General features: G+C 43.7%; 1 pseudogene; it reads left to right on the top strand.

Moving 5' to 3' along the window:
• The first annotated feature begins 3,186 nt into the window (after positions 1-3,186).
• LOC141986977 (uncharacterized) lies at positions 3,187-16,738 on the top strand (annotated as a pseudogene).
• The last annotated feature ends 956 nt before the right edge of the window (positions 16,739-17,694 follow it).

Genomic DNA, 17,694 nt, shown 5'->3' with positions numbered 1-17,694 from the left:
ACATGAGTGTTGCTTTAAGCTGGTTAAAGGCCTTTGACACTCTTTGGTCCACTGAATGGCAATTGGCTGCTTCTTTTTGGTTAGGTCTGTCAGTGGGGCGGCGATTTGGCTGTATTGCAGTACGAATCGCCTGTAATATCCAGCCAAGCCTAAGAAGGATTGGACCTGTTTCTTTGACTTTGGGACAGGCCACTTTTGGATAGCATCCACTTTGGCCTGTAGGGGGTTGATAGTTCCTTGACCCACCTGGTGTCCAAGGTAAGTCACTCTGTATAGGTCTATTTGACACTTCTTAGCCTTAACAGTTAGTCCTGCCTCCCTTATGCGCTTGAAGACTTTTTGTAGATGTTCCAGGTGTTCTGCCCAGGAATCTGAAAATATGGCCACATCGTCAAGGTAGGCGAATGCATATTCTCCTAATCCCGCTAGGAGACCATCTACAAGTCTTTGGAAGGTGGCGGGTGCATTCCGCTGCCCGAATGTAGGTGAAAGGGTTTTTCCTCTTGCCAAGAAGGATTTAAAGGTGTTTACCCTTCCCTTTATATTCATGACAACTGTTAATCAGCAAAACAAAATACTGTGTATGTGTGTAATATCATTTTGAAGCTTCAAAAATTATTTCAAACTCTTTTTCCCCAAAATTTTGCAAAGCTCACCTTTATAATTCAGGAATACATATAGTCTAAGCCTGAAGTTTCAAATCAATCCTACCTTTGAGTTTTCTGGAAGGACACAAAAATGAAAATAAAGGAAAGAAAATTTTTTTAAATCTCCTTAAACATGCATTATTTTTAATACGCACATTATGCAACAACTGCTGAAGTTATATTTATTCTGACATTTTCCCACCAGAATAATTTTTAGGGCTAAACTAAGCATAAGAAAGTTTGACCCCAAAGGAAAAAATCTGGAAAAAAAAGTTTGACATCCATGAAAAGAAGGGATCATTAGGTCATCTAGTCTAGTCCTGTATAACACAGGCCATAGAATTTTACCCAGTTAGCCCAGCACTGAACCCAATGACCTGTGTTTGACTGCAGCATATCTTCCAGAAAGGCATCCACTCTTAATCTGAAGACATCAAGAGATTGAGAATCCACCATTTCCCTTGATAGTTTGTCCCAATGGTCAATCATCCTCACTGTTAAAAATCTGTGCCTTATTTCTGATTAGAATTGGTCTGACTTCCAGCCAGCCATTGGTTTTTGCTATGCCTTCTCTGCTAGATTAAAGGGCTCTATTGCTCCTGCTATTTTCTCTCTGGGAAGATACTTAAATACCACAATCAACTCACTCCATGCCACTAATTTGTCATTACAACACACAGGTGCACCTGGGGATGAACATCGATTGATGACATCATTACGCTCCTGACAGTAACATTTTGCATGCTTGGTTTTTTGTATATTTCTGGCTTGTCAGCAATACACTTAGTTGCTGCATGAGATAGCAAATTTGCAAATAAACTTTATAGAGCTACTAAAGTATTTTAATATTATAAGTGCAGGTAGGGACCTAAAAATACTTCACAGCACCAGCTTGGATGCAGTGGAGAAGAGCAGCTGCAGGGAGTTGGTGCAGCTCTCTGGCCACCATGGTGGAAATTAGGAGTATCTTCAACAACTGGTTCTGATGGACAATTAGGTATATCAAAATTCCAAAACTGAAAGCAGTTTTGTTAAAGGGACATGGTGGTGCATGGCTGCTATTATTAGGGTCCCTGGGTCGTCTTCCCTTTATGCCCTTCCCTTGAAATGTCCCTGATATTCCCTTTGCAAGAGGGAATTTTAAGGGGGATTTTGTGCCTACTCCCTGTGGCGCATGATGGCCTTAGCAGACTGGAGAATCTGGATCTCTGTGCATCACTGTTTACATTTTGCAATTTTCTATTATTTATATTCCAGTTCATCATTAAGGCTACAAGACACAAACAAAAAGTTACCAATCATTGATCAAGGTCAGATGTGCCCATTTCCTTTTCAAATCCTTCCATGGACTTGTTCCAGGCTACTTTGCGGACTGTGTGTCTTGAGCTGCTTCCTCTCCACTTGGCTAGTATTGGCTTGCACTCTGCACCTCAATACAACCTTATCAGCCTTGGTTTGTGAACTATTTTCACTTTAGCACCCACCACACACAGCCTTCCTGTTTTTCTCACTGCCTCCTCAACCTTCCACCATTTTATTATTATTCATCTGAAAATATTGCATACATCTCCTTTCTTACTCTCTGTGTTGTGATGCTTTATATATCTCTGTCATTGTACTTGGATAGAATGCCAGGTTCTAGCACCCTATATTGTAAGGCAGAGCTTTTCACTGACTCATTCTGGCAACCAGATGATGTATGCCTTATTAGCTCCAACCTAAGAGTGTGTGTAATGGGATGGACAAGACCAAGAGGCTCCCTGCTAGAAGCCTCAGGGTCCATCCACACCCATCTCGGGAAAGGAGCAATGGATCTAAGTCCAATCAGAGGGAGCTGCAAGGAGCTAGCCAATCAGGGGATTGCAGGCTAATATAAAAGGAATTGCAGAGCTAGCACCAGTCAGTTCCTTGCTAGAACCAGAAGAATGCAGATGGTGTTCCTGGCTGGCCAAATAAAACTGCAGCACCATGGAGAGCTCAGTGCTGGCAGGGACGAGAGAAGCAAAAGAGCTCCTGGATGGCTGCTGGGCCTGAACATAAAAGAGCCCTGATGTAAGGGTGAAGCTTTGGTGAAGGGTGGGGCTGTGGAGAAGTGGCCCAGGGAACTGAAAGCAGTTTTATTAAAGGGACATGGTGGTGCATGGCTGCTATTCTTAGCCCTGGTCTACACTAGGAGTTGAGGTTGAATTTAGCAGGGTTAAATTAATTTAACCCTGCACCCGTCCACACGATGAAGCCCTTTTTTTCGACTTAAAGGGCTCTTAAAATTGAATTCCTTACTCCACCCCCGACAAGGATATTAGTGCTGAAATCGGCCTTGCTGGGTCGAATGTGGGGTACTGTGGATGCAATTAGATGTTATTGGCCTCCGAGAGCTATCCTAGAGTGCTCCATTTTGACCGCTCTGGACAGCACTCTCAACTCAGATGCACTGGCCAGGTAGACAGGAAAAGAACCGCGAACTTTTGAATTTCATTTCCTGTTTGCCAGAGTGGCAAGCTGCAGGTGAGTGCAAAGTTCATCAGCAGAGGTGACCATGATGGAGTCCCAGAATCGCAAAAGAGCTCCAGCATGAACTGAACAGGAGGTACGGGATCTGATCGCTGTATGGGGAGAGGAATCCGTGCTATCAGAACTACGTTCCAGTTTTCGAAATCCCAAAACATTTGTCAAAATCTCCCGGGGCATGAAGGACAGAGGCCATAACAGGGACCCGAAGCAGTGCCACATGAAACTTAAGGAGCTGAGGCAATCCTACAAGAAAACCAGAGAGGCAAACGGCCGCTCCGGGTCAGAGTCCAAAACATGCCGCTTCTATGATGAGCTGCATGCCATGTTAGGGGGTTCAGTGACCACTACCCCAACCATGTTGTTTGACTTCTTCAATGGAGATGGAGGCAACACGGAAGCAGGTTTTGGGGATGAGGAAGATAGCTCACAGCAAGCAAGCAGAGAAACCGGTTTTCCCAACAGCCAGGAACTGTTTCTCACCCTGGATCTGGAGCCAGTACCACCCGAACCCACCCAAGGCTGCCTCCCAGACCCGCCAGGCGGAGAAGGGACCTCTGGTGAGTGTACATTTTTAAATAGTATACATGGTTTAAAAGCAAGCATGTTTAATGATTAATTTGCCCTGGCATTCACGGCTCTCCTGGATGTACTCCCAAAGCCTTTGCAAAAGGTTTCTGGGGAGGGCAGCCTTATTCCATCCACCATGGTAGGACACTTTACCACTCCAGGCCTGTAGCACATACTCAGGAATCATTGTAGAACAAAGCATTGCAGTGTATGTTTGCTGGCGTTCAAACAACATCCATTCTTTATCTCTCTGTGTTATCCTCAGGAGAGTGATATCATTCATGGTCACCTGGTTGAAATAGAGTGCTTTTCGTAAGGGGACATTCAGAGGTATCCGTTCCTGCTGGGCTGTTTGCCTGTGGCTGAACAGAAATGTTCCCCGCTGTTAGTCATGGGGAGGGGGGAGGAGTGAGGGGGTAGCCACGCGGTGGGGGGAGGCAAAATGCGACCTTGTAACGAAAGCACATGTGCTATGTATGTAACGTTAACAGCAAGGTTTACTGTGAAAGAGTGTACCCATTGTTCTATAAAATGTGTCTTTTTAAATACCACTGTCCCTTTTGTTTTCTCCACCAGCTGCATGTATTTCAAGGATCACAGGATCTTCTCCTTCCCAGAGGCTAGTGAAGATTAGAAGGTGAAAAAAACTCACTTGCAATGAAATGTTCTCTGAGCTCATGCTGTCCTCCCACACTGACAGAGCACAAATGAATGCGTGGATTCAGACAATGTCAGAGTGCAGAAAAGCACAAAATGACTGGGAGGAGAGGTGGCAGGTTGAAGAGAGTAAGTGGTGGGCTGAAGAGAGGGCTGAAGCTGAAAGGTGGCGGCAGCATGATGAGAGGAGGCATGATGCAATGCTGAGGCTGCTGGAGGATCAAACTAATAAGCTCCAGCTTATGGTTGAGCTGCAGGAAAGGCAGCAGGAGCACAGACTGCTGCTACAGCCCCTGTGTAACTAACCACCCTCCTCCCCAAGTTCCATAGCCTCCTCACCCAGATGCCCAAGAATGCGGTGGCGGGGGGCTTCCAGCCACTCCACTCCAGAGGATTGCCCAAGTAACAGAAGGCTGTCATTCAATAAGTTTTAAAGTTTTAAACTTTTAAAGTGTTGTGTGGCCTTGTCCTTCCCTCCTCCACCACCCCTCCTGGGCTACCTTGGCAGTTATCCCCCTAATTGTGTGATGAATTAATAAAGAATGCATGAATGTGAAGCAACAATGACTTTATTGCCTCTGCAAGTGGTGATCGAAGGGAGGAGGGCAGGGTGGTTAGCTTACAGGGAAGTAGAGTGAACCAAGGGGGTGGGGGAGGTTTCGTCAAGGAGAAACAAACAGAACTTTCACACCGTAGCCTGGCCAGTCATGAAACTGGTTTTCAAAGCTTCTCTGATGCACACAACACCCTCCTGTGCTCTTCTAACTGCCCTGGTGTCTGGCTGCATGTGACCAGCGGCCAGGTGATTTGCCTTAACGTCCCACCCTGCCATAAATGTCTCCCCCTTACTCTCACAGATATTGTGGAGTGCACAGCAAGCAGTAATAACAGTGGGAATATTGGTTTCGCTGAGATCTAACTGAGTCAGTAAACTGCGCCAGTGCACTTTTAAACGTCCAAATGCACATTCTACCACCATTCTGCACTTGCTCAGCCTTTAGTTGAACAGCTCTTGACTACTGTCCAGGCTGCCTGTGTACGGCTTCAGGAGCTATGCCATTAAGGGGTAGGCTGATTCCCCAAGGATAACTATAGGCATTTCAACATCCCCAACGGTTATTTTCTGGTCTGGGAAGAAAGTCCCTTCCTGCAGCTTTTGAAACAGATCAGACTTCCTGAAGATGCGAGCCTCATGTACCTTTCCCGGCCATCCCACGTTGATGTTGGTGAAATGTCCCTTGTGATCCACCAGTGCTTGCAGCACTATTGAAAAGTACCCCTTGCGATTTATGTACTCGCCGGCTTGGTGCTCCGGTGCCAAGATAGGAATATGGGTTCCGTCTATGGCCCCACCACAGTTAGGGAATCCCACTGCAGCAAAGCCATCCACTATGACCTGCACATTTCCCAGGGTCACTACCCTTGATATCAGCAGATCTTTGATTGCATTGGCTACTTGCATCACAGCAGCCCTCACAGTAGATTTGCCCACTCCAAATTGATTCCCGACTGACCGGTAGCTGTCTGGCGTTGCAAGCTTCCACAGGGCTATTGCCACTTGCTTCTCAACTGTGAAGGCTGCTCTCATCTTGGTATTCTTGTGCCTCAGGCCAGGGGAAAGCAAGTCACAAAGTTCCATGAAAGTGCCCTTACGCCCATAAGTTTCGCAGCCACTGGGAATCGTCCCAGACCTGCAACACTATGTGGTCCCACCAGTCTGTGCTTGTTTCCCGGGCCCAGAATCTGCGTTCCACCACATGAACCTGCCCCATTAGCACCATGATGCCCACATTGCTAGGGCCCGTGCTTTGAGAGAAGTCTGTGTCCATGTCCTCATCACTCTCATCACCACGCTGATGTCGCCTACTCGCCCGGTTTCACTTTGTCAGGTTCTGGTGCTGCATATACTGCTGGATAATGCGTGTGGTGTTTAATGTGCTCCTCATTGTCAAAGTGATCTGAGCAGGCTCCATGCTTGCCATGGTATGGCGTCCGCACAGAAAAAAGGTGCGCAACGATTGTCTGCCGTTGGTCTGACGGAGGGAGGGGCGACTGACGACATGGCTTATAGGGTTGGCTTACAGGGAATTAAAATCAACAAAGGGGGTGGCTTTACATCAAGGAGAAACAAAAAACAACTGTCACACAAAATGGCCCCCTCAAAGATCGAACTCAAAACCCTGGGTTTAGCAGGCCAATGCTCAACCCACTGAGCTATCCCTCCCCCGGGTATTTCAGACAGGACTGAATCTCCATTAAACTTTTCAAGGTGCCCCTGACAGACCTCACTGAAACGATTGTCGGCCATTGACAATCACGGAGGGAGGGAGCGGGGAGCAAATGAATATAAAACAAATCTGGTCTATTTCTTGTTTTGATCCACTCCATCTATCTTTTACATCTTTGGCTGGCAGCAGACAGTGCAGTAGGACTGCATGCCATCCACATCTCATGGCTGCTCGGCAGAAGATGGTGCAATAGGACTGCTGGCAGGACTAAAGAGAATGACCTGGTCGAGTCACTCCTAATTTAGTCCCTGCACCCATGTCCGTCCAGGCGCTCCTGACTGACGTTACCGAGGCGGCCAGGAGCACCTCGGACACGATGATGATGGTTATCAGCCCTATTGTACCATCTGCTGCCACAAGGCAATGGGTTGCTGCTGCTGTGTAGCAATGCAGTACCATGTCTGCCAGCACCCAGGAGATGTATGGTGACAGTGAGCTGAGCGGGCTCCATGCTTGCCATGGTATGGCATCTGCACAGGTAACTCAGGAAAAAAGGCGCAAAACGATTGTCTGCCGTTGCTTTCACGGAGGGAGGGAGGGAGGGAGGGCCTGATGACATGTACCCAGAACCACCCACAACGATGTTTTTTGCCCCATCAGGCATTGGGATCTCAACCCAGAATTCCAATGGGCGGCAGAGACTGCGGGAACTGTGGGATAGCTACCCACAGTGCAACACTCCAGAAGTCGACGCTCGCCTCGGTACTGTGGAAGCACTCCGCTGAGTTAATGCATTTAATGCACTTAGAGCATTTTGTGTGGGGACACACAATCGACTATATAAAACCGATTTCTAAAAAAACGACTTCTATAAATTCGACCTAATTTCATAGTGTAGACATACCTTTAGGGTCCCTGAGTAGGACCAGCAGTAGTGGGTGGGCCAGGATCCCCTCACAAGCCACTGGGGAAGTGTCCTATAACTGGACAGCGATTCACCCCCAGAAGAGGGATCTAAACTAATTAATGGCTGAGTTAGGGCCAGAAGGGCCCAGAGAGGACAAAATCAATGCCCTGGGGATACGGCCTGGTACCAGGACTAGGATTGTTTAAAGACTGCAGCTGTACCTGACCAGAAAGGGTGCTCATGAGAGGTGGTTGCCACCCTGTTAACAGTATACAACAGAAAGTATGACTGAGACAAGAAAAAAAAGGAGGAAAGGAGAACTGTCCACAGGAAGAAGTCCTAGCAACAGCCATGCTCAGTTTGAGAGAAACCTGACAATTTCATATTTGGTATTACATTTAACTGTAAAATAAATCTCAGGAAGAGGATAAATTCAGACTATATTTACAGTGTGTGTGTTTGGAATAGATTGGGAGTGCTATTGCCTTACAGAACTATTTAATAATGTGACGTGTTTTTGGGCTACAGAATTGGTATGGGTTGGGTTACCCCTCCTTTGAAACCAAGGGGTATAACCACCACTCTTCATTTAATGCAGTGATGTTGTAGCTGTATTGGTCCCAGGATATTAGAGAGACAGGGTGGGTGAGGTAATATCTCTTATTGGACCGACACCTGCCGGTGAAAGAGACAAGCTTTCAAGCTTCACAGAGGAGTTCTTCAGGTCTGGGAAACTTTAGACATTAAAAATCATGGGCTGAAGAGAGACACTGGATTTATGGTTTATTACAACAATCTAACACACTAACAAATGCCCCCCCCACTTGCTTTTCCCCCTGCTTTCCTTTTCCCTCTATGACTGGAGGGGTGTTAACATGCCACTGCTGTAGCCCATGAAAGCTTATGCTCAAATAAATTTGTTAGTCTCTAAGGTGCCACAAGTACTCCTGTTCTTTTTGCGGATACAGACTAACATGGCTGCTACTCTGAAACCTTCACCTTGAATGGTCTCTTGAAATGTGTTAACTACTTATGCTAAATAATCTGTTCCACCTTGTATTTAGCTGTGTTACTGAGTACATTTCCCATACCTGAAGAGGGTTGGCTGGCTTTTCAGAGGAGCCATGGTTTGGGACATTCCCAGTTACCAGAACAACCCAAATCCAGTTAACAGGAAGTCTTGGTTAACTGATGCTGTACTTTGGGAAGGAATGCTCTCTGGATTTTGATTTGTTTTAATCCACGTTAAAAAAATAATACCTTCCATGCTTTCTTGTTAGACCATCCCCAGTCCCCCCCCAATTCACTCTCCCCCTCCACCAGTGTGAGCTCTTCTGAAAGCTGTTTGGCTATGTCATTGATGATACCTGCGCTTAAAGTAGCAAATTAAGAGAAACATGCCAATTCAGACCTTTTAATTAGGAGGTACTGAATTGATTACATGTTATTATAATTAAATATCCACTGTTAGACTGTGGCAAGTTTTCCAAGATGAAAAATTAAAAACTTGATAGGAAAAGACAATTTATTTTCAAGCTTCTGAGAAAGCACGACAAGAGTGAAGAATAAAATTTTAAACTGTTTTAAAATAGGTGATATTTTTCAGAAGGGCACAACATAGATATAAATTGCACATAGATATTGCACATAGATACAGCAATGATAAATGCGCTATGACAGATAAAAGCTCATAGATGCCATATGACTTTTGGAAAAACAACACACACAATGGAACTAGAATATACAACACCAAGGTACAATTCTTATCTCTATTCCACACTGGGGAGGTTACTCATGTTGGGCCATATCCTGCATCATGGAGCTCAGTGACCCCTGACCTGCATCATTGTGCATAGACACATCATAAAACTAGGAATAAACAGATAGATAAAAGCAAACAGAGGCCATTTAAAGATCTGGGTCAAGATTTTCAGAAGCAACTGTTGCCCAACTTGAAACATCTTGAATGGATGTGATTTTCAGAAAGTGCTGACCATCAGGCCCATTTTAAGGTGTTCCATGTTGGGCACCCCAAAATATCAAAATTATTAGTTCTTTTGAAAATCTTGGTCTATGAAAACAACTCAACTAATGGAACAAAGGTAATAATTCCTCTCTACTCCACAGTGTAGATTTTATATCCATCCTCAGTTTCATATACTGCACCCCATCCATAAGAGAGAGTTTCACTGAACTTTAGAGCGAGACAAGTTCCACATACTAGCACTAAAGAGTCCTTTACATTCATATCAGTGTATTCATTTATCCTGGCAGCTAATATCTGTGTGGGTATTACAGCTGGTGAAAAAGAAAAGGACAATTTTTTTTAAATGAGAAATTTCAGACCATCTCTCATGGGAATAATGTAATTGAATAATTAGTACTAGGTTGAGTTTAAATATTCGTTTGATCCCACAGCCACTCATCTCATTACAGTTTATAACAATTGGAGCTGGAGCCTTTTATAAATCAGTGAGACTGTCTTTCTAGGTTTCCTAGACCATCTCACCTGGATAACAAAAGAACATTAGCTTCAACAAATAAATCTGGACATCTTTAGCTTCATCAAAGGAAACAATGGAAGTGCCACTAACAAAAGGTCAACAAGAACCTTAAGAATTGGAATGTATAAGGGAGGTGTAACTGGATTGATATGTAAGATGTCACATGGCTATTGCAACTGCATTAAAAAAAAACAACTATATTGGCTGCTGGGTCAGCATTTTGAAGTATGGTCACAAAAGTTGCACTGGCACCAAAAAAATTGCACATTCGTTGCAAACACAAAAAACAGCAATAACCCAGAATCCTCCAAAAGAAGCACAAACCCCAAAGAAATTCTGGCACCCATAAGCTAGGTGATTTGTGCAGAGGCAGATAAAGATTTATTGGGACCCTGAGCACAAAGAACATTGTCCCCCACCACCATGGGACCCTGCCCCGTGTTCCTACCCTTCCCCTCACGGCCCTCCCTCCTGGCCTGGCTGGAAGTTGGGCCATGGTAAGAGCTGCCCAGGGAGCCTGGGCTGCTCTGGGGAGTCCTGGACCCTCCACCTGTCTTGGATGGCATGCCCTGGGGGGCAGGAACATGGGCTGAGGGCTGCTCTCAGGCAACCTGGCTCCTCGCCCAGGGCAGGTGGCGGGACCAGGGCTCCCTACAGCTGCCCGGGCAGCTCTTACTACAGTCTAGGGTGACCATATGTCCCGCTTTGGCCAGGACACTCCTCTTTTGAAGCCCTGCCCCAGACATCCCAACTTTTTTGGTAAAACTGAGCATTTGTCCCTCATCAGCTGACAAGAGCAAATGGGACAAATGCCCAGTTTTGCTAAAAAGGGACTGGGCCAGGAGTTGTGGGGGAGGAGCAGCTCGGGGGGGGCCCCTAGAAGGGAAGGTCTGTTTACAAATACAAGGAGCAAAGGAGCCGTATGTATATATATCTAAAAGAGGGGGAATTTTGGCTGTCTAAAAGGCCCATTCAAATAGGGAAGGAAAGAAGGAATCTGAGTGAAGGTGAGAGGAAAAACCATGATAACTTATATATAAGGTACTGGGCTGCCTGGAAAAGTATTTTTTAAAAAACCAGCTATTTATTGACAACAACAAAGGAATCATGTATAATTGCTGCACTTTATTTTACTGCCTTTATTGTTTTAAATGCATTAGAACTGCCTCTCTTATTCCAACTGGTTTAATAAAGGAAAACATGTAATGATTTAAAATACTTCAATTATTCCTGTTTAACCTAGACACGATATGTAATTTTTCCTTTTTAAGTGGTTTGAGAAGCCAGAAAAATGAGTTCTCTTCCTCGCTAGGTGATCTTTGCTTATTGCATATCTTCGTATTGTCTGAGTTTCCACGTCATAACATGATTTTTATGTAGTTACCGCCCAGCTGGGATTGAGGATTAATTATTTAGCTTTTATGAAGCAGCTTGAAGTTTAAAAACACTAAATGTAAGCTACATATTTATTGAAAAAATACTGGATTGTAAGCTGCTTAGGGGGGTGCCTTGTCTCTTTACATGTCAAAGAATCAAACACTAATATAAAATAGGCAGCATAGACATAAATATGAATTCAAATAATGGTTCAATGCGCTACAGATCTTATCTTAAAGTTATCTTGTCAATAAATTGTTTGGTTTTGAATTAATAACCCTGCAGATACCTGTGACAGTAGTTTTGGAACCTGTAGTTTCAGGCGAGTGAGCGTGGACAGCTGCAACTGTCTGTACATATCATACAGCATTATGCTAGAGAACTCTGCCTAAGTGCCAAATATTGTAATAGGTGAGACATGAGGTATTTTTATTAAAACAATACCTATTGGTAAGTGTTGGAGACTGGGAGTCAGTACTCTTGAGTTCTCTAACTAGCAGTTGATACTTGACTCACTTTGTGCTTGACTGTAGGCAATTCACGTAACCTCTGTGTGTTTCACTATACCCATGTGTAAATGTGGGAGAAGGAGAGGGATAGAGGGGGGTAGCTCCGTGTGGGAGGGAGGGGGGAAGGAGAACGGCTTGGGGGTGGGGCAGCTCCGCACAGGGGGAATATGCTCAGTGTTCAGCCTACCACAACACCTGTGTCTATCCATCCTGGCCAGGGGGGAGAAAGAGAAGGAGGAGGGGGTAGGGCTGGAGTTCCGGCCCGGGGGGCAATTGGCTGGAGTCCCTGGACACAGGCCCCGTGGGCCCATACTGTAATCCGCTACTGGATTTGTGCCCTTTTTGGGTTCAGTTACCACATTTGTATTTGTTAATGTGTGTGCCGTGCATGTGTAACCCATGCTTCTAGTGCTGCTCCTATCAACAGTAGTTGCCTCTTTGCTCACAGGTGCTGAGAATGGATTTATGTTTCGGACATGAAACCATGTTAAACTTTTTGCTGAGTACCTTTGCAATTCGTTTGAACATGAAATTGAAAGTGCCAGGGCTTGTTTTAGAGGAAGGAGACTTGCACCACTGCCACTACAGCACAGCAGTGCCATGTAACACCAATCCCTGTCGCAAACACATAATAGTGAATCCCAGGCTCAGTCACACCCCAGCAAGCCCAGTTTTACACTGGTACAACATGTCTACATAAGTGGTTTGCAATGATGCAGTGACACCAGTACAAGTTTCCCGATCTAGACTCCCCCCAAGGGAGTGTGAATCGAGGTGAATCTAAACTAAACTGCGGAACCCTTTACTAGACAGTGGTTAGTCACATTCTTTCATGTGTAGCTGGAAGGCACTTAGATACCATGGTGATGGGCGTGGTATAAGAACACAGACCGATGGCTGGGCTTCACACAGTGTTGTTTATTCATTTAAGACAGTTCCACTCTAACCACCACCACCACTATACCCGTTTAAAAGCCAATGTGCTTTCTGTTCCCTGCTAATATTTTCCTTTCTGTTGCAGATCCAATAATGAATGCAAGCAGCAATACACAATTAATCTTTATTTTTAAAATCTGTCTCAACTCACTCCTCAGGCTATTACTGTTTATCCAGTTTCCTGGGAAGTCTCATGAATACATTTCTGAGGTGTTCTCGTGATCACGCCAATAATTGAATTGAGAATTCTGCTTCAAGGAGAAACAGTGACTGCAGCATTACAGGAGAGAAGCTGGGAATTTGATGTGGCAGGGGAAAAAAATCATTGTTCATAGACAAAGCCTTAAATCAAAGAGTGGGCTCGGAAGCACTAACCTGAGTGGCTGGATGTTTGGGGGAGTTGAATTTTGTGAGAGAAGGGGCAGTGTGGTTCAGTGGTGAGGGAATTACACTGGGCGCTCAGGAGAGTCAGGTGTTGATCTGCAATGTGACCTGGAGCAAGTCACTCAGTTCCCTTCCTTGCTTTGTCTATTTACACTGTAAGCTCTTCAGGGCAAGGGGTGTGTGTGTGTGTGTGTGTGTGTGTCTAAAAACTGAACTGAACATGGGGAGCTAAAATACAGAAAGATTAAAGAGAGAAGAAGAATGAAGAGAAATAGAAGGAGGGAAAGTACATGGGGTTCTGAGCGGCAAACAGATCAAACAAAAGAGTGCAAAGGGCTTAGATCAAAGGTTTAAGACACAAAGTACTAAGTTAGGCAACTAAAAAAGAATTGAAGAGGCTAAAATCCTTTCTGAAGATTACAAACAAAAGTAGAATATTGGAAAACTTCTGAGTAGGGAATAAGGGCTATTCCAGTCAGTCTCCCCATTTCTGATAAATCCTTACTATTATCTTTCTAAAGTGCTTCATGGTCAAATATAAGTGTGAAGTAGCAAGTAGGGTTAATATTTTATGATAGTGGGCTGGGAACCACAAACTCCTTAGTTTTATACCTCGCTCAGCCAGTGATTTACTGTGCAACTTTGGCCCAGGCACTTAGGCAACACTTTCAAATTTGGGTGCCTGAAGTGAGACTCCTAGCTCCATATTAAGGCAGTTAACTAACTGGCCTGATTTCCAGAGGTATCTAAGCACTAGCAATTCCCTTATCCAAGAGGAGTGGCAGTTATCATCATCAACACAGAAAGGACAAGTGACCTTGGATTATAAAACATGTTTAGCATGATGCAATTCATTTTGTTAAGAAAAATACATATAAAGAATCAGACCAGTTTCAGTTAAACTCAGAAATCATGAGAGTTGACAACACCGGTGAAGTCAAGCCCATAAGAACCTAAGAATGGCTATGCTGGGTCAGATCAATAGTCCATCTATGCCAGTATCCTGTCTTTTGACAGTGGCCAATGCCAGATAATTCAAAGGGAACAAACAGAACAGGGCAATGATCATATGATCCATCCCCTGTTGTCCAGTCCCAGCATCTGGCAGTCAGAGGCTAGGGACATCAAGAGCATGGGAGTCCAACCCTGACACTCTTGACTAATAGTCATTGATGGACCTATCCTCAATGAACTTATCTAATTCTTTTTTTTTAAACCCAGTTATAGTTTTGACCTTCACAACATCCCCTGGCAACGAATTTCACAGGTTGACTGTGAAAAGTGTGAAGAAGTACTTCCTTTTGTTTGATTTAAACCTACTGCTGATTAAGAACCAGGGATCACCTGATGAAATTGTGTTATGTGAGTGTGTAAAGAACACTTCCTTATTCACTTTCTCCAAACTATTCATGATTTTATGGACTTCTATCATATGCTTCCTTAGTCATCTCTTTTCCAAGCTGACTAGTCCCAGTCTCTTTAAGCTCTCCTCGTATGCAAACTGTTCCATACCCATAATAATTTTTGTTGCCCTTCTCTGTACCTTTTCCATGTCCGATATATATATTTTTTTGAGATGGGGCAACGAGAACTGCATGCAGTATTCAAGGTGTGGGCATACCATGGATTTATAGAGTGGCATTATGATATTTACTGTCTTATTATTTACCCCTTTCCTGACAGTTCCTAACACTGTTAGCATTTTTGACTGCCACTGCACATTCAGCGGATGTTTCCAGAGAACTGTCCACAAGCTCTTGAGTGGTAACAGCTAATTTAGACCCCATCATTTTTTATGTATAGTTAGGATTATGTTTTACAATGTACATTTTTCTTTACATTTCTCAACATTGAATTTCATCTGTTGCCCAGTCACTCAGTTTTGTGAGATTGCTTTGTAACTCTTCGCAGTCTGCTTTGTACTTGAATAATTGTGTAAAATCTACAAACTTTGCCACCTAACTGTTTACCCCATGTCATGGTTCCTTCCCCACTCTGAAATCTAGGGTACAGATGCGGGGACCTGCATGAAAGACCCCAAGCTTATTTCTACCAGCTTAGGTTAAAACTTCCCCCCAAGGCACAAAGTCTTTGCTCTTGGATTAGGTAAAATGCTGCCACACCAAAGTGCTTTAACAAAGAACCAGGGAAAAGGACCACTGGAGTTCCTATTTCCCCAAAATATCCCCCCAAGCCCTTACGCCCCCTTTCCTTGGCTTGATAATAATATCCTCATCAACTGATACAGGTGAACACAGACCCAAATCCTTGGATCTTAAGAACAATGAAAAAGCAATCAGGTTCTTAAAAAGAAGAATTTTATTTAAAGAAAAGGTGTAAGAATCACCTCTGTAAAATCAGGATGGTAAATACTTTACAGGGTACTCAGATTCAAAACAGAGAACCCCTCCATGCAAAACCTTAAGTTACAAAGAGACACAAAAACAGGAATATACATTCCCTCCAGCACAGCGAATTTACAAGCCAAAACACAAAGAAAACCTAATGCATTTTGTAGCTAGATTACTTACTAACTTTACAGGAGTTGGAGAGCTTGCATCCTTGATCTGTTCCCGGCAAAGGTATCACACAGACAGACAAAAAACTTTTCCCCCGCTCCAGATTTGAAAGTATCTTGTCCCCTCATTGGTCATTTTGGGTGTGGTGCCAGCAAGGTTACCTGAGCTTCTTAACCCTTTACAGGTGAAAGGATTTTGCCTCTGGCCAGGAGGGATTTTATAGCACTGTATACAGAAAGGTGGTTAGCCTTCCCTTTATATTTATGACACCCCATATTTCAGATCACCTACAAATTTGTTGAACAGTACTGGTGCCATTACAGATCCCTGGGAGATTACCTCTCTCCATTATGAAAACTTTTTTTTCATTCTGTTCAGGAGGACTGCTGCTAATACTTTTCCTGTGACAGACAGAAGTGTTACTCCCCTCCAATCTGAACAATTGAATGAAAAGAAAGATGGATACCGTCCTATGTGAACAACAGTCTGGATTTAGACAAGGGAGATTGTACACAGACATTTTCACTGTGAGATAGATTATTGAGAACACAGTTGAATTCCAAGGCAGTCTTGCCATCAGTTTTGTGGACTTTCAAAAGGCATTCAATAATGTAAACAGAAACAATGTGGAAAATTGTGGAACAATATGGAATTCCAACAAAATTAACATTATGAAAGCATTCTATGCCTACTCAAAATACTGCATTAAAATGGAAAATGGATTGAGTAAGCCATTCAGCATCAAGACAGGTGTAAGGCCGGGGTGCGTCCTGTCTCCTTTTTTGTTTATGCTAGTCATCGACTATGGATTAAAACAATGCGACAGTGATACATATGGCCTAAAATGGAACAATTCAAGGCTATTTGATCTAGACTTTGCTGACGACATCACTCTGACCAGTGAAGATGCCAATGGACTACAAAAATGCACAAACCAAGTAAAAAAAAGTAATGGAGAAGATAGGTTTGAGATACAATGCAAAGAAATGTAAAGGTCATGTTAATGGGGACTATAGGGACAGAAATCAAAATTGAAGAGGAGAAACTGGAGAAGGTAGACAATTTTATGTATATTGGAAGTACCATCAGCCAAGAGGGCACTAGTTCCGAGGAAATAAGAAGAATCGGGAAGGCAAACGCTGCATTTGGGAGACTCAGAAACATCTGGGAACTCAAAAACATCTCCTTCAAGACAAAACTGAATGTGTACAAAGCAATTGTTATTGCCATCACAACGTATAGCAGTCAGACACAGCAACTTACCAAGAAAGATATGCAAAAGCTGGATGCATTTCATCACAAATGTCTGAGAAGAATATTGGGAATAACATATAGAGATAGGAAGACAAATGAAGAAGTCAGAAAAATTACTGGACAAGGTACCCTCTCACAAATAATCTAGAAAAGACGACATCAGTGGCTGGGACATGTGCTGATAATGGAAAAAGAATGCTTACCAAATACCGCCCTTGAATGGAAGCCAGAAAATGCAAGAAGAAAGAGAGGAAGACTACGAATAACATGGAAATGAACAGTTCTGAACGACATCAAGCACCTCAACATGAAATGGGAAGATTTGGAGAGAAGGGCAGTTGACAGGCAAGGATGGCAAATGTGGGTAGCCCAATGTGCAGCAAAGCACGGGATGGACTAAGGTGTAAGGTAATTATGAAAACTGACCATTTATTCCTACCCTTTGTTTCCTAGGTTTTAACCAGTTAGGGATCCACAAGAGGACCTTCCCTCTTATCTTATGACTGCTTATACATATTGAAGTATTTATAGGATCCAGACCACTATTTATAAAATTTGCAAAAGTCCTAATGTGGCCACTCTTTACTGTATTGCAATATTAGGATTTTACTTTGTAAGAGGCAGATGGGTTTTAGTTTTACACATGTATGCTTTAAAAATGAAACACTATTATAAAATGTTGAATTTTAACCAG

Source organism: Natator depressus, chromosome 4 (assembly GCF_965152275.1).
Source record: "Natator depressus isolate rNatDep1 chromosome 4, rNatDep2.hap1, whole genome shotgun sequence".
Taxonomy (NCBI): Eukaryota; Metazoa; Chordata; order Testudines; family Cheloniidae; genus Natator; species Natator depressus.
The sequence above is the reverse complement of the archived record's forward strand: the minus strand, read 5'-3'. Positions and strand labels throughout refer to the sequence as shown.